This window comes from Mugil cephalus, chromosome 9 (genome assembly GCF_022458985.1).
Source record: "Mugil cephalus isolate CIBA_MC_2020 chromosome 9, CIBA_Mcephalus_1.1, whole genome shotgun sequence".
Taxonomy (NCBI): domain Eukaryota; kingdom Metazoa; phylum Chordata; class Actinopteri; order Mugiliformes; family Mugilidae; genus Mugil; species Mugil cephalus.
The window spans coordinates 17,998,915-18,019,926 of NC_061778.1; the positions used below are offsets into that span (position 1 = coordinate 17,998,915).

Consider the following 21,012-nt stretch of genomic DNA (forward strand, 5'->3'; position numbering starts at 1 on the left):
AAATACAATAAATAGAAATAAACACTATGATTTGAAATCCCCCCACTTCCTATCCGGTCACTTGGTCTCTCCTGGAACGTTTATTAAGGTGCTGTGCCCCCGAGGAAAGTCTTTGGCCGCGCACCATGGAGCAGACACCGGACTGGACAGGTAAGTGCGAAACATAAACAACGTAATTTACCACAATAGAACTAACTTGCTCATTTACCACTGATGATATTGCACATACATATTCACAAACACTTCTGCACTGCTTACGGTGTACTCTTCCAATAATGTGCACAACTTTGACAGAGCTTAACTCTTCCTCTCTTCTTTCAGGCGGAGCCGAGTGCGCACTCCCACACCTGCCCGACGGCCCGCAATCAACCACGGTCACCAGGTTCCCTGAAAACTCATACATATTCAATAAATATTAAGAAATAAAATTAAGTTGTGCGATGTGCGATTATTACTATCATTTGTGCAAGTTGTGCAAATAAATACCGTTACCACATGTGCAATATAAATGGGTAACGAAATGCACTTCGCTACAGGCTACAGAAGAGATTCATGGGGTGGTTTCGTTTTCCTGGAGAACACAGCAGGTGTGTCACCTCAACCAGAGGTGCCGGATTTGTGTCCGTTGTAGACTAGTATTTTTTGGACACTTGTTACAACTTATGATGTCCAGTTTGTTTCCATCTTTGTCACAGACAATTGAGAAGTTTATCCAAATGTCAGACTTGCCTTGCTTTGTCTCAGTGTTGTAAATACCTTCTTTGAGCTTCCTTTCGACATCATTTGTTGACATCCTGTGCCTTGGCTACGTCCTGATCCCGCAGTGTTTTGTTTTTGTTTGTTTGTTTTTTTTCCGCCCGCTCCCGCCCGTTGCAAAGTTTATAGCTCCCGCGAGATTTGAGTTGGGTCCCACGGGACCCAATCCCAATGCAGCCCAACACAGAGTATGCAAATACTGATGCTCCTCGGAGGTGAAAGGTGGACAATGAAATGCAACAAGATCAGTTGGAGACACCCAATAACCTCATACTGACCTTAGTCCACTCAAATGAAAACTGAGCACATTGTGGATGCACCAAGAGTGCCTGGCACATTGAATATTGTCACTGTGAGAGAGATCGACTGAGCTCAAGTCGAACAACTCATGGGCCAGGCCCACAGAGCTAGCCCCTCCAGGTGGGGTGAAATATTTCTCCCCAGGCCTGAGAGACCTGGGGCCTCATGTATCAAAGTTGCGTGCGCCCAGAAACGTGGCGTACGCCCACGTCAACGTTCAGATGTATCAACGGTGAATTGACTGTGGAAATGGGCGGTGACCTCCGCCAACATCATGGCTGGCGTACACTGGTTTCCACAGCTATTGTTCCTTTGGCGACGCTGAGGAACTGTCAATGTGAAATCAAGTAGTTCTCGGAGGATGTGCACATCAGAGTCACATTAATGCGCAATCAACACACACATGTTTCTAACCATTGGTGGATATAAAAGCATCCATAAAGTGATGAAGAAAATGGTATTAACAATGGGAGCCTTGGCTTTGCTAGAAGATCTCGCAAATGGTAACATTAGGCGTGAGAGTGTGTTTAGAGAATGTGAAGATCTACTCGCAAACGACGACAAGTGGCTCATGAGTCGTTTTTGTTTACCGAGGCCAGTATTACTCGAGCTGTGGGTAGAGCTGAAACCGGCCCTAGAGCGCAACAGAGTGCAGACTCAGGGGTTGTCCTGCCCACACAGATGCTGACCACTCTGGGGTTCCTGGCAACAGGGGCTTTCCAGAGGGAACTGGCCGACCAGTCAGGAGTGTGTCGGTCAACCCTGACCCAAGCCATGCCAGCTGTGTGGGACGCCTTCATCGGAATGTCATCCAGGTACATAAAATTCCCATACAATGCTGTTGAACAGGTCAACATTAAAGCGCAGTTTGCACCAAGAGCCAGTTTCCCTGATGTAATCGGAGCTATTGACTGCACACACATTGCTATAAAAGCGCCACAACAAGATGAATTTGTTTTGTCAAAAGGAAACATTTTCATCCCATAAATGTTTAAACAATATGTGATGCACAAATGCAGCTCGCTAGCATCGTAGCAAAGTGGCCTCGTTCAACGCATAACTCTCCCATTCTGACCAACAGCATGGTTGGGAACAGGCTGGAGGCTGATACAGTTGGCGCGATGGGTGGCTTCTTGGTGAGTAAATAATTCATCCATTAATAAAGTTGTTTTGTCCTAAGTGTTCGTTTCCTGCTGAAGCACCTATAATTAGAAAAAAAGTTTGTGTGCTTCATTCAAATGGTGTATGAACAAAGGAAACTAAATCTATTTCACACGTTTTCTGCCTTCATTTGACCCCAGGGGACCGTGGCTACCCCCTGAGAATGTGGCGTTTAACACCGAGGTGCCAGGAACATGAGTAGCCCTCAGTGACATGAACGCCAACCCGGGGTCTGCACATCTTTTCCATGAACTTTCCACCTCTCGAGTCTTATTTCTTCTTAGACAGGAGGTGAGAAGATCAAGAGGAAGTGTAAGCGAAGTCAAACGCGACAACTAAAGGTCTTCAGTTTGCACACCTGCACGTGGAAAATACAATATGACATCATGAACTTTCTGTGAACTTTGCTGAACTAATTTCAACTTGTTGTGAACTCATGTAGGCTAAAAGGTCACTTAAGTAAGCAAATATAGGCAGTGTATATAAGAAGTAGTAAGAATAAAATACAATTTTCCATCACAAACAGAACTGGGAATGGGGTCAGCGGACTGTGGAGGGGGCTGACGGAGCTTGCTCTTCGCCAGAGGAGAAGCTATCAGGCCAGCTGCTTCTTCCCTCTCAGCATTGCTGTAGTGGGGGAAGGAGAGCAGACCTGGAGAGACTGCTTCCCAGCCCATGGGTTCTTGGGGCCTCTAGAGTGGAGGTTGGTGAGCCCAAGCCACCATCTTAGCCTGGCTCTTGCTGACAGAGCCGCCGCGTTGTAGCACTTCTCTGTAAGGCTAGACTGGAAGCAGTCTGTCTTGGAAGGGAGAGACGAGGGTAAAGAAGACAGGGAGGTCTTCAGGTAAGGTGGCTCGCAACCACTGGCTCTATAGGCAGGATCTGGCGGAATCAGGGAGGCTTCTCGCTGTATGACTTATCTTTCCATGTCACTGTTATTTCATCAAGTAGCACCAGGAAGACAAGCAAAACTTGTTTTTGTTTTTTTGGCTTTTGGCAACTTTTTGCCATCAAACCGTAATTTTACCTCAGCCTGAACAGCAAGCCACAGGGATGCTGAGTCAGGCAGCTGCGTGTTTGCACATATCCTGCATGTCGAGATCCAGGGGAGACGATGAGGGGCTTCACAGACCCGTTATCGGACAGCAGGAGCTCCAAGTCAGCCAACTCTCCCTCCTCATTATCCACATCTCCCTCTATGATGGAATGTGCAATAGCAATGCCCTTGCACCCACGTCTGCGCCTTGCGACAGAAAGATGGTTATGAGTGGAGATTTGCATCTGCTCAGCTGGGCTCAGGTGTTGCAGCCAAGAATTCCAACATATCTTCTGCTCCCTTTGGGATAACGGGTTATCGGGTTTGCTCCCAAGAGCCTAGCATGGCGGGCCTGGGGAAAGCAGCTCAGAGGATAGCTGACTTTCTGTGTGGAAGTATTGCCACTTCTTACAAATTATTTATTTGAAACATCTGATCCGTTTTGATATTTACTGAATAAAAAAAAGGAATGTGTTTCATGGAGTAATGTTAAGTTGCAAAATGAAAATGCGTGAATTCCTCCTCGCTACAATAACAGCCTCCATGTGTGTGCAATTACGAATAGGACAAACCGTTTGCACGTCCTTTTGAGACGTGTTAAATATAGATGCAGTTTCTATAAGCAAAATTGCTTTGAGATTTGATAAATCGTGTGTGCTAAATTAATATATTTGCATGTTCTCTGTCCAGCATACGTAAAATTGCGTGTAAACGACCCATGCTGCATATTTATTGAAGTAAACGCACTAACTGGATGCCGATGCGATGCAATAAGTTTGCACATGTTTTTAGACACGTAAACCTTTAATAGATCTGGCCCAATGTTTGCTCAGTGCAGAAATTGTTTACGCTGGACGTAGTAATGAGGTAAAAGGCCTTTTGCAAGTCCAAATCAAACATCCCACGCTGTGTAAAGGGCATGTTGCAGAACCCGTTTACTGTAATGTGTCCCACTGATTCTGAAAAGACACACTAAAAACACTAACCCTTACCAAAACTTGGACATAAGAAAAGAACAAAACGTAAATCAAATGATATAGTTTTAAAACATTAGCATGTCATTATAAGCTGTTAATGTCCCATGATGTTAAGACAATGCTGTACAGGTTTTGTAATTCCTGACACTTTGTTCACTCCTTTTTAATGAATGCATCACATAGATTGGTACCATACTTTACAAACTGAATGAAGCTGTCGGTAGAATCACTGACTCAACTGACTTAAAATCACTTTTATAGTGAATAATAAAGTATAAGTCCAGATAGGATACATTTTCTAAACATTTCACTTAAATTGTGATCAGTTTAACACACTACATACACAGCTTGAAAACTGTAAATGATTTCCTTTTGTGTGTGGGTGAAGAGGGGTGGGGTCTTACTGGCTACTGGCTCATAGTAGAGAATGATCACATTCAGTCATGGGTCATCCTGGGATCCAGATGTGGACATGGACACCGTTTGTCTTCTTGAGTTGGATGTGTGTGGCTCAAGTGGTGGCTGAACCGTAAGTATCTAAAGGAAATAATAATAATACCTTTTCTTTTTATGTTATACAAATTTGAACTGTTATTTATAAGTCACGGGTTAAGATTTCTTCTATTTCAAATGTAGTAAGGTGACTATTCTATGCATGAATCTGTCTGTCTGTCTGTCTGTCTGTAGGCAATACATGGTGGCTGTTCCTGCTGTTCTTGAAGCCGGATCTGACACCAAGTTCTGTGCGAGTCTCCTGCAGCCCAGTGAGATTCTGGTCATGACTGTCACTTTGATGTCCGAACAGCAGAACACAACCCTTTTCACAAAATCATCCAGTAAAGAGTTTCACATCTGCTCTGAGTTTAAGGTCAGCTCCCAACAGGGGTTTTGATTAATAGCAGGGGATTGCTCCTTTTGTAAATATGACGACTCCACCGTGTTTCTGAAAGAACCCAGAAATTTAATTTTCCTGATGACATGTGCATTTTAACATATTCGTAGGCTTAAAATGGGATAACAATACCTAAATCATGTCAGAGGGCAGTAGCCTAAATTATTTGTCAAGCAGTAAACCAGCTCAAAGGAAAAGCCAATGCACAAAAAAATATATAAAAACCCTTTATTGAGACGGCCAGTTCATGATGAAATAGTTTAAAACATTAGTGCTAAAAAATAGATGATGGACACAACGGCAAACACCCTTCTTCAGAGTGTATATACAAGGTTTAAGAATGCCTCAGATAAACAGATAAGTCCAGTTTATTTTGGTACCAAGTAAAGTCCAGATTTAATTTTTGACACGACTGATATGTTTGCTGTAGGCAGGGGTGGTTGTTTGAACCTAGAGGCTTGACTGTGTTTACCAAAGAACACATTCCTTTTTTGTTTGTAACACCACGCTTACCCTGGGCAATGTGGTCAGCACCTGCTTTACCTCCCTCCATCAGCTCCACTCATTGTTTTTACATGCATTTCACACTTTTATACCCATAAGAGAATTTGTTAGATGTTACCTAGGGATCAATGAGTGACTGAATTAATGGCACAGGAGTACAAAAGCAGTCCATCCATAAAATTGTCCAGTTACCTGTTTTAGTTTTTAGTGAAGTAAGTAAAGTTTGGTGAGTAAAGATTTTGTTGTAACAATTAGATTATTCACTCCATTGGAAAATAACAGTGGAACACACATATTTCAGCTTCTCTGCATCTGTCTGGATCCGTAAATACCTCACATTACCAGATAATCTCAGCTGAATCTCAGTACCATGCAAAATCCATATTGTACCTCTCTGGATTGTGCTGGGTAAGGCTGTGGCCACAGGTTTTCCTGCTCAACTGGAAAGGGAGGCATGAATGATGGTAAATCAATCAGTTGCAGTATGCAGTCGCACCACTAGTCGGAGCTACATTGTACTTGGACCTTTAAATATCATATGGGATTTTATAACCCACAAACCTAATGATTTCATACACAGCATATGTCAAAGGTCCTCTTGTCCATCTTCTATAAGATGTCTTTCCTTCACAGGCCCCTTCAGTGGAGAATGAGGAGGTGCAAAAATTTGAAGTGGAAGTACGAGGCGAAACGTTTCACTCAAGAGAAGTCAGGAAAGTCATGATCAAAGCCTATGGACTAATGAGATTCGTCCAAACGGATAAACCAATCTACCTCCCTGGACAAACAGGTATGATCAACGATACTGTACATGTTAGGGCTGTAAATAGTAATTTATTCACAATGCATGGGCAAACTTCTCATGATACAAATAGAGATGGCTGCAGAGCAAAGGCTTAAAAAACTGACTGGGTTTTAACGATGCGACACAAACAGAGTACAGGACTTGTGTGTCTATATTCATATGGTGTTTGTATGCAATTGTCTCAAGAGAGATCCCTCTGCATGGTGGAATAGTAGTACTGAAATTGGGTGAATTTGAATGAAACAAAGATAAGTGTGGATACAGCGATGCACAAAACATGAAGTTCTCAGTCTGAATAGAACATTCATTGTAAACTTGATGGAGTTTAATAGTAATAGGAGTCTGTTGGAAACTGTAGACAGATGGTGAAGATCTTGTAGCTATTTAAATAAGAGGGAAACTATAGGCTATGCATCCTAAGGAATATCAGACAGATGACAGAGGGATTCAGCGTGGTATGTTAGCTTGACATGAATTATATTAGCATGTCAGGGCTTTTGACACTAATGCAGATGAGATTGTCATGTAATCTCTTCTAGTACACTTCAGAGTGATCACACTGGACACCAAGTTCAGACCGTCTAACGAACTGGTGAGTGTTCAAAAGTCTCCTTTCTTTTAGATCAGGGGTCTTCAACGCTTTTCAGATCAGGGACCCCAAACTGATGAGAGATTACGTAGGGACCCCCTACCTACTATATGTGTTCTATATTAAACTCGGCCTAGTGCCATTTATAAACATACATTATTATTATCATTCTGCATTCAATATTAAGATATTCAAATAATACACAATTTCAAATACTCATTTTGTTTTATTTCTATTTTTTGTTCAAGTGACAAAGTGATCCATTTTGGTCTCAGTAGTTGGCTGATGGGAGCGAGCTGAGAATGCTAAAGAAATTTAGACTTTTGGGGGGAAATTAAAAAAAAAAAAAACATCTAATGAGCCAAAGATTTTGCGTCCCCTCTGCAGTACCTCCATGAACCCCTAGGGGTCACGGACCCCCTGTTGTAGACCTGTTTTAGATCTCTTTTACAAACAGTCTTAGGTTTGTTGTGTTCCAAATCAATCCTCACCCCACTGCTGCGTTTTGAATTTGTTTTAAAAGCTCCAGTTTTTGTAATGCTGCCATAGTATCTTGCAGAAACCAAGAACAAAAAAAGTTCAGTTAAAAGGGAGGGCTTGTTTATATCACTACAAAAACTGAATTATGAGCTGTGTACACATTTGCAGCTAAAACTAAGCTAAGCAAGACTGCTTATTACATCTTGTGCCTTAAATAAAAAACAAATGTGTAACTCACTCATTCACTGCTTTTCTCTCTAATACGTATCTCTTGCTCTTTGTTGCAGTATCACACCATCGAACTTCAGGTAAGTAAACATTTATATAAGATAAAATGAGATAATCCTTTAATTTATCCCACAAATTTTGCTGTGACTTGTATAAACTACGTGCTGTGGCATATTGGCTTTTAATTTTAAGAAGTAACTTATAAATTACCCAGGATGGTAATCCATCTGTTATGACTGTGATAACAATACCTTCCATGAAATTCACATTACATTAACAAAGTTAGTAGAGGTAGTTTGAAATGAATATGTAGAAAAGTTCAAGCTTCAACTTTGTTTAACCTTGCCAAGCTGGTTTGTCACATCATTATTAAATAAAAGTTTAGCTAAGCATGAATATAATCTGGTTGAGGGAGAACAATATTGTCACCTGTGTCCACAATGTCTCTCTTTGTGTCCTCAAAGCATTTTCCTTCTGTTTATCCCCTTTAATAGGATCCTAACAGAAACAGAATTGGACAGTGGCTCAATGAAACATCAAATGGTAAAATACTGCAGCTTTCCTACACCTTGAACTCTGAGGCCAAAGAGGGAGGTTACCAAGTCATTGTGTCAGTGGGTGAGGAAAAGACATATCACCACTTCAAGGTTGAAAAGTATGGTAAGTGAGTGTTATAATTTGAAATTCCAGGTTTGTTCACTGAGTCAAACTTATTATTTATAAGTGCTAACATCATTATTCCTCACTTTATTTCACAAGTTTTACCCAAATTTGACGTGACAGTAAAAGTATCAGAAGAAGTGAGCATTAGGCAGGAAGAATTTGATGCTGAAATATGTGCCAAGTAAGTAAACATCTTTCTCGAGCAAAGATAAATTGTACTGTCAAATAAACTTAATTAAATGCAGTTTTGTGAGTGAATGACTCAAATTTTTGCTGTTTTCATTTTTTTAGGTACACATATGGACAGCCTGTGCCAGGAAGTGTGAAAGTTGAGGTGTGCCGACCTCTCAGCCAATACGTGTATGGTTCTATTGTTTTTGCTGAACAGCCACAAGAGACCGTAACTCCATGCAACTTACAGACAAAGCAGGTACAGTTGTTATGGTTACGGTCTGTCTTTGAAGACTCTGAATTATCACGTCATGGCAGCTTGTTTGAGATGCTTCAGCACTCATCCAAGCGGCTCCGACAGTTTAAATAGGTCGAACAATTTATCGTTGTAACACTTGATGACGGTGTTGCTGGAGACAAAGTGGTGACAGTGCCACAGACTCCAATGCTAGAAAGATTACCAAGGATGGAAAACAGTGTCAAAGGCTTTGCTGGAGTCAGGGAGGAAGAGGCTAGAGACCAGAATCAGTCACACGGGGGAGACTGCTGTGACCTGAATGAGGCTTGTTTCTGTACTTCTGTAATTGAAATGCACCAGTAGACATTGAGCTCAAGTTAGAACCTGGTCTTTGCATAGTTGGTCCAAATTTGGCAAGTTTCATTGAATAGGGAATTGTACCATTGATCCAAAAGAGGTTGATGATGACTTCACTTCATCCACTGCTGTGAATATACTATCTACTGTAGCTGATGTTTGTGTCCGAGTGCTGACTCTAAATGAGCAAACTTAAACTGTGAGACGTGAGGATGTTTAGGTAATTTGCTGTGGTGGGACACCCAATGGTGGCTTTGGTGTTGCAGCCTGTTTCTAGTAATCCTGCTAGAGCTAAGTGGGGGTGGTGAGTCCCTCTAAAAAAAATTCTGAAACAATATAAAGTAATATTAATGTCTGAAAGAAAGTGTCGCAGTCTGTTTAAAATTTAATGTCTTCATTTTGCTGTGTTTTCTAGACAGACAGCAAAGGCTGTGCAACTTTTACCTTCAAGATGTCAGCTTTTACTACAATTGACCAAAAGGCAGTGGAAGATGCACTTGATCTCAGAGCCAAAATGGAAGAGGAAGGGACAGGCAAGTCCAGTTATTCTGTATTTACATTCTACAAACTAAATTAGAACATGAAAACACCAGAATAGTTGCATTCACACTGTTGTGACCTAGAAGTGTTTGCTCCTCAGGTATTACACATCCACAAGAAAAGAGAATAAAGATCTCATATGTTCTTGGAAAGCTGTCTTTCATTGACACACCCAAGATTTACACCAAAGGTTCAAATGTGGAAGGAAAAGTAAGTGAATATATCTTCAGTATTTCTATGTCGTGTAATATCCAGGTCAGGTCAGATCATTTGCATTATTGGTAAATCACTGTGCTTTCAACAGGTCAAAGCAGTAGACTACAAGGATGCACCCATTCCTGACATACCAGTGTACCTGTTTAAGGGTGAAAGGTGGTCGGCACGTTCGCTACAGAATCTCACAACTGACAGCAGCGGTGTCGCCACATTCACATTAAGCACAGATGACTTCAGCGGAGATGTTAAACTTCAAGTAAGTGAAAAGGCAAACTTTGTCAGTCACACCGAAACGCTCAACCACCATGGCCTTGGCCAATTAATATTGTTTCAATTTCACAATTTAGATAAGTAAAACACCGCAATTGTCTGACCCTGGACACAGAGAGCCTTTCTATGAGAGTGGAGTTCACACTCTGTCGCTGTCCGAACCCTCCTCTCCTCATGCTAAAACTGCCAGCTCCCTGGAAGTGAAGAAGCTGGATAAACCACTTCCATGTGACACAGAAGTGGACATCTCTGTCCAATACACTATAGTGGGAGAAGCTCAGGGCTCTGTGGATGTGATGTATCTGGTGAGTTGTGTCAACAGTGGATAGTGGATTTATTGTACCACAAGCTAGTCTTGTACGGCAATGAACAATCACTGGTTTCTCTGTGAACAATAACAAGATGTTTTTATTTTTTGTCTGATTTTCTCTCAAACCCCTCAGGCCTTGTCCAGAGGAGCTATTGTCAAACAAGATGTTAAACAGATTCAAGTGAAAGCTGAAGGAGGTGTGTAAACTCTGACTGATCATGTGTGAATGAGGGTTGGTAAAAGAAAACAGAAATGTATTTAGCTGGTTTGTTGTTGCAGTGAGTGAGGGCGAGGTGTCCTTTAAGCTCAGAGTGTCTCCAGAGATGGCACCAGAAGTCCAGCTTGTTGCGTACTCTGTCTCCCCAGTGAGAATGTGATCGCCCACAGTGCTGACTTCTCCACTGAGAAATGCTTCGGTCATAAGGTCAGTGAAAGCATGTAATGTAATCTGTATGCAGTCTTTCTCCTTATACTTCCTTGTACGTTGAAGGTAAAGCATGTTTATTTCCAGAATCCCACGCTGGATGCAGAACTCACCAAGTCTGTTGTTCTTTGTGGAAAAGTTGGAACTTGTGGCAAGATCACAAGTTCTGCTCCTGTACTGCTAAAATCTAGTTGGTGTGACGTGTGTGTCAGGTGTCGTTGGAGTTCTCACCGTCTTCAGCTGTCCCAGGAGAGGAGACCACCATGCAGATAAGAGCCCAGCCAGACTCTCTGTGCGGTGTGAGCGCTATTGACCAGAGTGTCCTCATCAAGGAGCCAGGAAAGACTCTGGATGCAGACAAGGTAACTGCTGCTGTCAACCACCAGTGGATGGATAAATCCTTTGCCTTTATTGTCTTCTGCTTGGTCTTTACCATCATCAGTCACCTGGATGTTACAGTTTATTCAATAACTTGACCTTGTGTTCTGATTATCGTTTCTTCTTTTGCTCTCTTGAGTAAATAAATTAAAATATAAAGATCTCCATCTTGAGACGGTTTGAGTCCAGCTTGGGCCTTTCTGGGTGGAGTTTGCATGTTCTCCATGTGTCTGCGTGGGCTTTCTCCGGGTACTCTGGTTTCCTCCCACTTCCAAAGACATGCTCATTAGGCTGATTGGTGACTCTAAATTGACCATAGGTGTGAGTGTGGGTGCGAATGGTTGTTTGTTTCTGTGTTAGCCCTGCGATAGACTAGTGGCCTATCCGAGGTGTGCTCCACCTCTCGCCCGGTGACAGCTGGGATAGGCTCCAGTAAACCTAGTGAGGATTTAGCGGTAGTAGAAGATGAGATGAGACATCTCTATCTTCAATTCATATTTTATTTTCAGATATTTAATCTGCTGCCTGTAAAGACATCATCCTCTGTACCATATGAAGTTCGAGATTCTGTGACTTGCATGCATGTGAGACCAAGAAGATACGTGTTGCCATATCCAGGCAAGGAGGATAAGGATGCCCACACAGTTTTCCAGGTACTTCTTACATTATCAATTCATCTAAAATCTAAGGACCAAAGTGAACTGTGTCATGCTGATGCCGATAATGTTGTGTGCATTGTCTAGAATGCAGGACTGAAGATGGCAACAAACCTGTTAATCCGAATGCCTTCCTGCCTCATGTACAAAGGAAGGGAATATCATCATGGCTTCTATGGTGACTATTTTCTCTGTGTCAAATGCCACATGAAATTACCAACATTGAACCAGTTATCTTTGCCACTGGTGTTCTCTGCTTCAGGTTAAGATATTTTTGATTTCTATTCAGGTCGAAGGTTCAATGGGGCTCCTGAAATACTCAGAATGCATCATGTTGCACTAGGTGCAGTACCTGGTGCTAGTGGGTCAAGAGGCTTTTCTGCACCCCCTGCACCAATAGAGACAGCCCGCTCTTTCTTCCCTGAGACTTGGATATGGGACCTTGTTGAAGTTGGGTGAGCATCATTACAAAGTGACTGAATGGTCACGATTGTTGCCCTCACTGCTTAGAACTACTCAATTGAGAACTATTGCAATTGAGACCTTATATATTTAGGATATTTGTGATTCTGAAGAACAGGCACTTGAAGCTTTTCAAGTGTTTTCACATGAGAAAGGATTTCTGTAAGAATTACGCCATATATTTATATATGTGAAAAATGCCTGTATTTCCTGGTCAACATGTAACTACGCCTTATATCATGTACAAAGATCAGGCATATAATTATGACTACCTTCCTAATATTGCGTAGGTCTTGCTTGTGCTTCCAACACAGTTGTGACTCATCAGAGGATGGACATGGACCTTCCTATGTTTATTTTACCATTTTATCACCTGACAGAATGTGTTTGTGTGTATCTTCTTATCCAGAGAGTCTGGAAGAAAGGATGTGCCCCTCACCGTCCCAGACACCATCACCACCTGGGAGACAGAGGCTTTCTGTTTGTCCCCTCAGGGTTTTGGTTTGGCTCCTCATAAAGAGATCACCGTCTTCCAGCCCTTCTTCCTTGAGCTCTCCCTGCCCTACTCCATTGTCCGTGGAGAACAGTTTGAACTGAAGGCAACTGTCTTCAACTACCTGACCAGCTGCCTCATGGTAAGGATGATTTTGCACTAACTTTAGTGTTGTAACAAGCTGACCATAGTCTGCCCTCAACATATTTTTACATCACATTTTCTGTTTAGTTTTTAAGCTGCATGCTTCAGATTTGAAACTTGAAGTGCAAAGAAGAAAAATCTACCTTAAAACAAAAGAGGAATGCCTTTAGTTGTAAAGTATCTTTAATCTCTCCTGAACAGATCACGGTGACACCTACGCCTTCTTCATCGGATTACACCCTCACTCCTCTCTCTGGTGACCTGTACACATCCTGTTTGTGTGGCAGTGAGCGTAAGACTCTCAGCTGGACCATGATTCCTTTAACCTTAGGTAAAGGACAAGTCTTTACACATTGTAATAATAGCATTATACTAATAATAATACAGCCATTTTACATTTTTCCTATGAAGTTCTGTCTGTGCTTAGGTTGAAACGAGTCCAAAGAATACTACTGAACAACAAAAATGCTTTTTGATGTTTATAGGGGTTGTGAATGTGACTGTGACTGCCGAAGCAGTGGCATCCCACGCGTCATGTGACAATGAGATTGTCAGTGTGCCAGAGAGAGGTCGCATCGACAAGGTCACAAAGTCTCTCATAGTGAAGGTGGGTTCCATGAAAACCAAATGACCAAGAATCAAGTGACTTTTTTCTTGAAATACAAATACAAATATTATTTCCCACATCATTACCCTCAGGCTGAGGGAAGTGAAATGTCAAAGACGCACAACTGGCTGCTCTGTCCAAAAGGTCTGTATGTTTTACACCAGGCATAACCTGACACATTCACAAAAACTGAAATAAGTAATTACCATGTAATGAAAAATAAAAACAATTAAGTGTTTTAAATGTCATTTCATGTATGCATTTTATTACATTTACTGTACTGTACCAAAGTTGAAGCATCTAGTCTCCAGAATGATCACCTTTCATTTACAACTGATTTTGACTGCTGCTTGAGTTTCTCTCTGTATAGTGGTCGTTTCTGTCTGTACACAGGAGCCGCTTTGACAGAGGAAACAGAGATACAGCTCCCTGAGAACGTGATTGATGGATCTGCCCGTGCTTCAGTATCAGTCCTGGGTAAACTGATTTTTTTGTGGTTGAAATCTTTGTTAGAACTCACGATGGAAGCAGTTTGTAGCACTAGATAGCGGTAACACATTTTCTAACAAGATAAGACTATGGTTCTTGCTGGTCAGTGATTTGGAGGTTGGAAACCATATTTCACAGTCAATCACTGTGCAAGGGTAAGGGGGCTGTTCAAGACAGCTTCCATGTACATGTTCTGCTTGGGGACGCACTTTTCCCTCCCCTAGTTGGCAACAGAGATAAAGTGTTGGTGTTGAGTGTTAAGCTCAGCTTTTAGGGCACTAATGAGGGATGTTTGACATAGTCCCCCCATGTGTTACTGCATAAAAACATAGAGGACTGTCATCAGTCTGTGGTGGAAGACTGGTGCTGCGTTCAGTCCAAACTGCATTATAGTCAACTGTCAATGTCCAGCAGGTAACACTGTGTGTTGCGACTACTACTGCACCTCACACAGATCAATGGCGGTGAAGTATTTGACAGGTCCATCAATTCTTTACATCTACCCTGAGATTGTAAACCCACTACAGATGTTGGTGGATGACTTGTCTTTTAGATGAACTACATTGAAAAAGAGGGCATTAATGTTGAGATGTCCAGCTGTATATTAGGAAGATGGTCCTCTGATCCATCAGGGTTTTGTCCAGTATCTCCAATCTGCTTGATCTATGTCCCAATGCATGTACAGTAGCAGCTGTTAAAGAGGAAAGGGTTCTAGGGGATGGGCTGTCAAGGGAGTCTCTGCAAAAAAGCTTGGTCAGACTTTCAGGCAGGTCATTCTAACATGCTGAGCAATGTTTTGTGGTGGCCAATGTGCTCTGGTAAACTGTGTGTCCTAGGTGCCAGACAAGTAGGTCACTGGTCCTCAGACTTAAGCACATAGTAGTATCCACTCCAAGGATTAAGTCATCTCTTGAGTTAGTCTCCTGGTACACACGGTACTGGTCAGGCATTGGCAGTTCAAGTCTCAGAGTGCTTTCTGTCACTGTTCCTACAGTATAAATTAGGGTGTTCAGAGCTGTCTGTGCTTGGCCAGCATTGTGACTCAGCTGGGTGTCACATTAAAATTTCTGATCAGTCAGCGTAATTGATTCCCCAAAAACCTATTGGTCTGCCAGCAGGCTTTCAGCTTTTATATGTTCAGTCTAAACAAGTCTGTGCGTTTGTGCAGGCGACATCCTCGGCAGGGCCCTGAAGAACCTAGACGGGCTGCTGCAGATGCCATATGGATGTGGAGAACAGAACATGGCACTCTTGGCCCCCAACATCTACATCCTCCAATACCTGAAAGGCACACAGCAGCTGACGCCAGCTATCAAGGAAAAAGCTACCAACTTCCTCACCAGTGGTGAGTTTTATAATGCAGCTGAGAGAGGAAGTTGATGTTTCTGGTTCGTGTTTATTCGTTTTGCATGTCATTGGTTTGCCCTCTTCAACTCCTCATATGTGGCTCACAGTTGAGAGATGATGAGGAAAATAGTACCAGAATATAGTACCAGATCTGAAAATATGTGTATCATTCTCGCCCTAATCACAGCATTTTAATTGTGCAGGCTACCAGAGACAGCTGAACTACAAAGATGTTTTAGGTGCATACAGCACATTTGGAAGAGGAGTTGGAAACACCTGGTGAGAACAGTCACACAGAATTATTGTGTCTGCTGTCGTGTGAAACCATTGTCATTTCATAGCATTACATACAATTTAGCTGAGAAAACAACATTTAAACTTTCACCAGAGATAGTCCTGACATCATCCCTGAAATTAGCATGCTAGGAAAATGTGCTTTACTCCACATATTTAAATTGTGAATTGTATGCTATTTAGACATAATCCAAACATGACAGTTATCTTTCTAAATATCTTTCATAACTTTGTTTTACCTCCTACAGGCTGACTGCTTTTGTCGTGAGATCGTTTGCCAAAGCTCAGTCTTTTGTCTACATCGATCCAAATACCATTGATGAGTCGATTACATGGCTGAAACAAAAACAACGGAAAAATGGTTGTTTCAAACAGTCAGGAAAACTTTTCAACAACAGGATGAAGGTGAGCTGATAGTTCCTTTAGAGTATGAAAGTGTTCATTTTAGGAGCATTTAATCCAGAGCCCCCCTTCATTGACTCAGGATTAAAATGTATTTGAAATAATAGGAAAATATCACTATTTGCAATATGCATGTAAGCAATAGGCAGTCATAGTGATGATAAAGACCGTATGATGCTCTCTCTCTACAGGGTGGTGTTTCTGACGAAGTGACTCTCAGCGCATACATCGCTGCGGCCTTTTTGGAAATGAATATGCCTGTAGATGTGAGTAGACTCAAACAAAATCTCTCTCCATATCCACAATCATATCAAACATGAAACAATTTCAGTATTCATCTGGCTGAAGAAAAAAACTCCAACTATTAATAGTAATGACCAAAAGACATATTTGCACAAGCAAACATTTAATCACATGGGGCAATTATTAGCATTAGTTGTAGTCTATAGCTGCTGTTTAGTTTAATCAATAAATGCCATCATGTTCTTTTATTCTCTGAAAGCACCATGTGGTGAAATAGAGGCGATCCTACCAAAAATAATCAGAAGATACTGAATTTAGGTCGATAATGGGAATATAGTGATTCACTCTGACAGTACTTGTTGATCAAATCTTTTTTTTTTTTACCATTTTATTAAGAATCCTGCAGTGCGCAAGAGTCTGTCCTGCCTTAAGAAATCCACCACTGACCTCAGCAACACCTACACTACAGCTCTGATGGCGTACGTCTTCACCCTGGCAGGAGACATCCAGACGCGTGATTTACTTCTGCAGCATTTAGACAAGGTTGCAGTAAAACAAGGTGAGTCCTTCTCCTCAGGGAAATCATTGAGCCTTTGTTACTGTGAGTGTATCGTTCACTGTTTCCATTTCTAGGAGGTTTCCTCTACTGGTCCCAGACAGCAGCAGAAACTTCAGCCTCCCTTTCTGTGGAGATCAGCTCCTATGTGCTGATGGCCAAACTGAGTGCCTCCCCCACAGCTGAAGACTTGGGATACACCTCCAGCATTGTCAGGTGGCTGGCGGGGCAGCAGAACTATTACGGAGGCTTCTCCTCCACACAGGTACTGTGTAAAAGACCTTGTCACAATCTGACAAATATAACGAAAACCATGTTAAATGATATATCAGTGGCAACCTTAGGCCTAATATATTAACTTTACATTTCTTGGCTGTCTAATGTAAAGCATTTATTCACTAGCAAGAGGACAACATTTCCATATAATAGATTAAATGGCTAATTCAAATGGATTTTATGCGTTTCACAAATTTTCTAATGTGTGTGTGGGGTTGGGACATTTTTTTTTTTTTTTTACATTTACTATTATTATTATTATTATTATTATTTATTACAAAGGTAACAGTAGTAGTAATAGAGTGGATTATAGGTTATATATGAATTTTTAAAAATTCTGTGTACGTGTGTTGTAGGACACAGTGGTGGCTCTTCAGGCTCTGGCTCTCTACTCCACCCTGGTGTTCAGTCCTGGGGGTTCAAGCACAGTAACAGTGCAGGGCCCCAGTGACCAGCTGACATTTGATGTCAATCCAAACAACAAACTGCTCTACCAGGAGAAGACACTGCGGGATGTGAGAGGAAAGTACAGCGTGGAGGTGAAGGGCACTGCATGTGCTGTAGTACAGGTCAGTGATTTTATGAACTAAATATATTTTATTTTACATATATGATATTTATATATTTCTTATACAGTTAGTTTAAGTGGTAACCACACTCTCACTGATCAACAGAAACTGTTGATGTCTCATGTCTACTATCATGAATATTGAGTCTGTTTTGGTTATCTGTTTCTCAGCTTTCTCTTCACTACAACATCCCAACTCCTGCTGATGTCACCACTCTCAGTGTACAAGTGAAACCAGAGGCCACCTGCACTGACACAGCTAAAAGTCCAAAGCTCACACTGACGCTCACGTCACTGTAAGTTGTCAACAAGCAGGTTACAGATATGATAGAGGAATGCTGCATCTGCCACTGTGTAGCAGAAGTTAGTGGATGGACCTAAAAAACAGTCAAACGAATGGACATGGGAGAATTGTGATTGTTGTTGTTATGCAATGAAAAGCATCTATGTATAAGCAACATCACATTTTATTGTTCTACTACAGGTATACTGGAAAGGAGAGCAGTTCAAACATGGTGATCCTGGACATCAAAATGCTCTCTGGGTTTGTTCCAGACCCGGAGTCTCTGAAGAGAGTAAGTTAATTACAGGGACTTCCACTTGAATAAAAAGTACATAGTTTATACTTATTGTTGTTCAATGACCTAACTGAATGTCGTCCTCACAGCTCAAAACTACCCAGCTGGTGGATCGTGTTGAAGAAAAGGAAGATCATATCCTGGTTTACTTCCAAGAGGTGAGAAGAATCCACAGTGTGAAATGCTAGATGAGGATTTGTTTTAAATTGTTACTGATTATGTTGTCCTTTTTTGTGTTGTATTCAGTTGACAAAGGACATACCCACCATCCACATCTTAGATCTCATACAGGAGGTTCCAGTGGAGAACCTGAAGGCAGCTGTGGTCAAGATTTATGACTACTACCAGCCAAGTAAAGCCCTAAAACCTTTTATAAACAGTAAAACACTGAGGTTTTTGTTGAGTAGATCTCCACCAAGTGTACTATAAAGGAAGTGTAGATTTAAATGTGTTGGACATTTAAAAATGTGTAATGATAGAAATGACTCGCTCCATACTTTTTCCTTCTGCTTCTTTTCAGGTGACCAGGCTGAAACAGATTATGTCTACACGTGCGCTACAGGTAACAACTGTATAAACACATAAGAAGAAAACAAAGCGTCTTGCAACATTGATTTCATAGACAGTTTTTACCACATCAAGAGATCTGCGTAAAAACTAAAGCATTTTATGAAATTAAAATTAGGTCAACATATACGGTAATGCAGGCCATAAATCTTTAGGTTATTTGTAATAATCGTATTTTTTCTTTTGCAGCTTGAAGAGACGTCTTCACTAAATCCAGTACAATGCACACAGCCTCATTTTATTAAAAATATCTCATACTCATGTTACTTATCTCCATGTCTTTTTGTTAATACATATTATGTGCAGTGGGTACAAACATTAAATGTGAATGTGTGGGGAAAAAAAAATCCAACCTATGCAATACAACTGAAATCCAATCAGACATATTTATCAGAAATAATATGTAGATGAACAGCCCGTCTTCACTTCCTTTGACTGATGAACGTCATATAAATCACAGCTGTTCTAGTAGGATTTTCTTGGTTACGTGCTGATACAAGAGCCATGGTATGTGGTATGTGGTATGTGATGCCCAAAAAAGAGCTTGCATCAAGGACGGAATACGGCAAGGTTGGTGCCATAACCTCCATCCTACAAAACCTACTAACACCTATTAAATCTTACAAAAATGTGAGGTGAGGCCTAGCATACAACAGCACACACCTCTTGAACATGAAGTCGACAGACCTGAGAGTGAATTGATTGAAACATTGAATATTGTGACTAACATTATGAGAGAGATCAACTGAGCTCAAGTCAAACAACTCACGGGCCAGGCCCACAGAGCTAGCCCCTCCAGGTGTGGGTGGAATATTTCTCCCTGCGCCTGAAACACCAGGTCCCTGTCAAAGTGGGAGTGCCCACAGAGGGCTGGTTAGGAGTTAAAAAAAATCTCTGCCAGCCAGTGCTTTGCTGGCCACCATGGAGCTACTAGAATCAGAAACTCTGGCCAAGGTTGGAGGAATGAGGACCACTGGGGAAGATGCATAAAAAAAAAGAGTCAGTGGTCACTCGTCCGCCAGTGCGTCCACCCCAAGTGGGACTCTCTGATGAAACAGAAAAGAACAAGGGACACTGGGCGTTCTTCCTCAAGGCAAAAAGGTCCATGGATGCCTGACTGAACCGTTGCCAAATCCCCCTCACGACCTCGGCAGGAAGCTTCTCAGTCTGCCTCGTGATTCAATATGCCAGGAACATGAGTAGCCATCAGCGACTGGAGGTACACACTGCTCCAGATAAACGGTCCGTGTGCCAGTGAATGCAACTGGGGAGACCTCAGCCTGTCTTTTGATGTAGGCCACAATGGTGGAACTGTCTGTCCTCACCAGGACGTGATGACCCCTCAACCAAGGGAGAAAATGTTTCAAAGCCAAGTTCTTTGTCAGCTCTCACAGAAGGCGGTCGCATTTTTCTTCCTTCTCGTCTCCCTTATCTTCCCTGCTTTGCTACTCTTGTCTCATCTGTCTACTGTCTATACTCTCTCTGCACTGCCCAAGAAACCACAAAATCATGGAATTGCTAAACTGGTCTGTCAACACAATTGACACAATTTTTTTCGACAAGAAGCCTGGGTTTGGGGGAGCCGGACTGCCCTGCCGGAACGTTTGCAGCTGGCTACACAATGGACGTATGAGAGAGGTGGCGGGCCGTATGCCTGGCGACTCTTTCCGTGGAGCACATTGAAGACCTATTCGGAACCATGACTTCAGGTCTTTTGCTGACTGGATTAGGTATTGCCCAATCAAAGAACGGAGACAGCTGTCAAAAGCCCCACAAAGCTGCCAGGGATGATTGAAGCAATGGGCAGAGCTGTTGGCACTCAGACTGTGGCAATTCAGAACTTGAACCTGAATCGCAATATGTGCAACATCATGGAGAAGCTTTTGGCTTTGCAAAAGAGAATGGATCGATTCGGAGACCAGAATGGACAAACAGAGTAGTCATGCAAAAGAATGCGTCTACTCGCCCCAAGACCAAACAATCGCAATCTTATTTGTTTTCTGTGCCCTAACAGCACTGAACTCAGCCAAGGCCG

General features: G+C 42.0%; 1 pseudogene; it reads left to right on the forward strand.

Annotated features, from left to right (window-relative positions):
• The first annotated feature begins 4,664 nt into the window (after positions 1-4,664).
• LOC125014021 lies at positions 4,665-19,238 on the forward strand (annotated as a pseudogene).
• Positions 19,239-21,012: the final 1,774 nt, after the last annotated feature.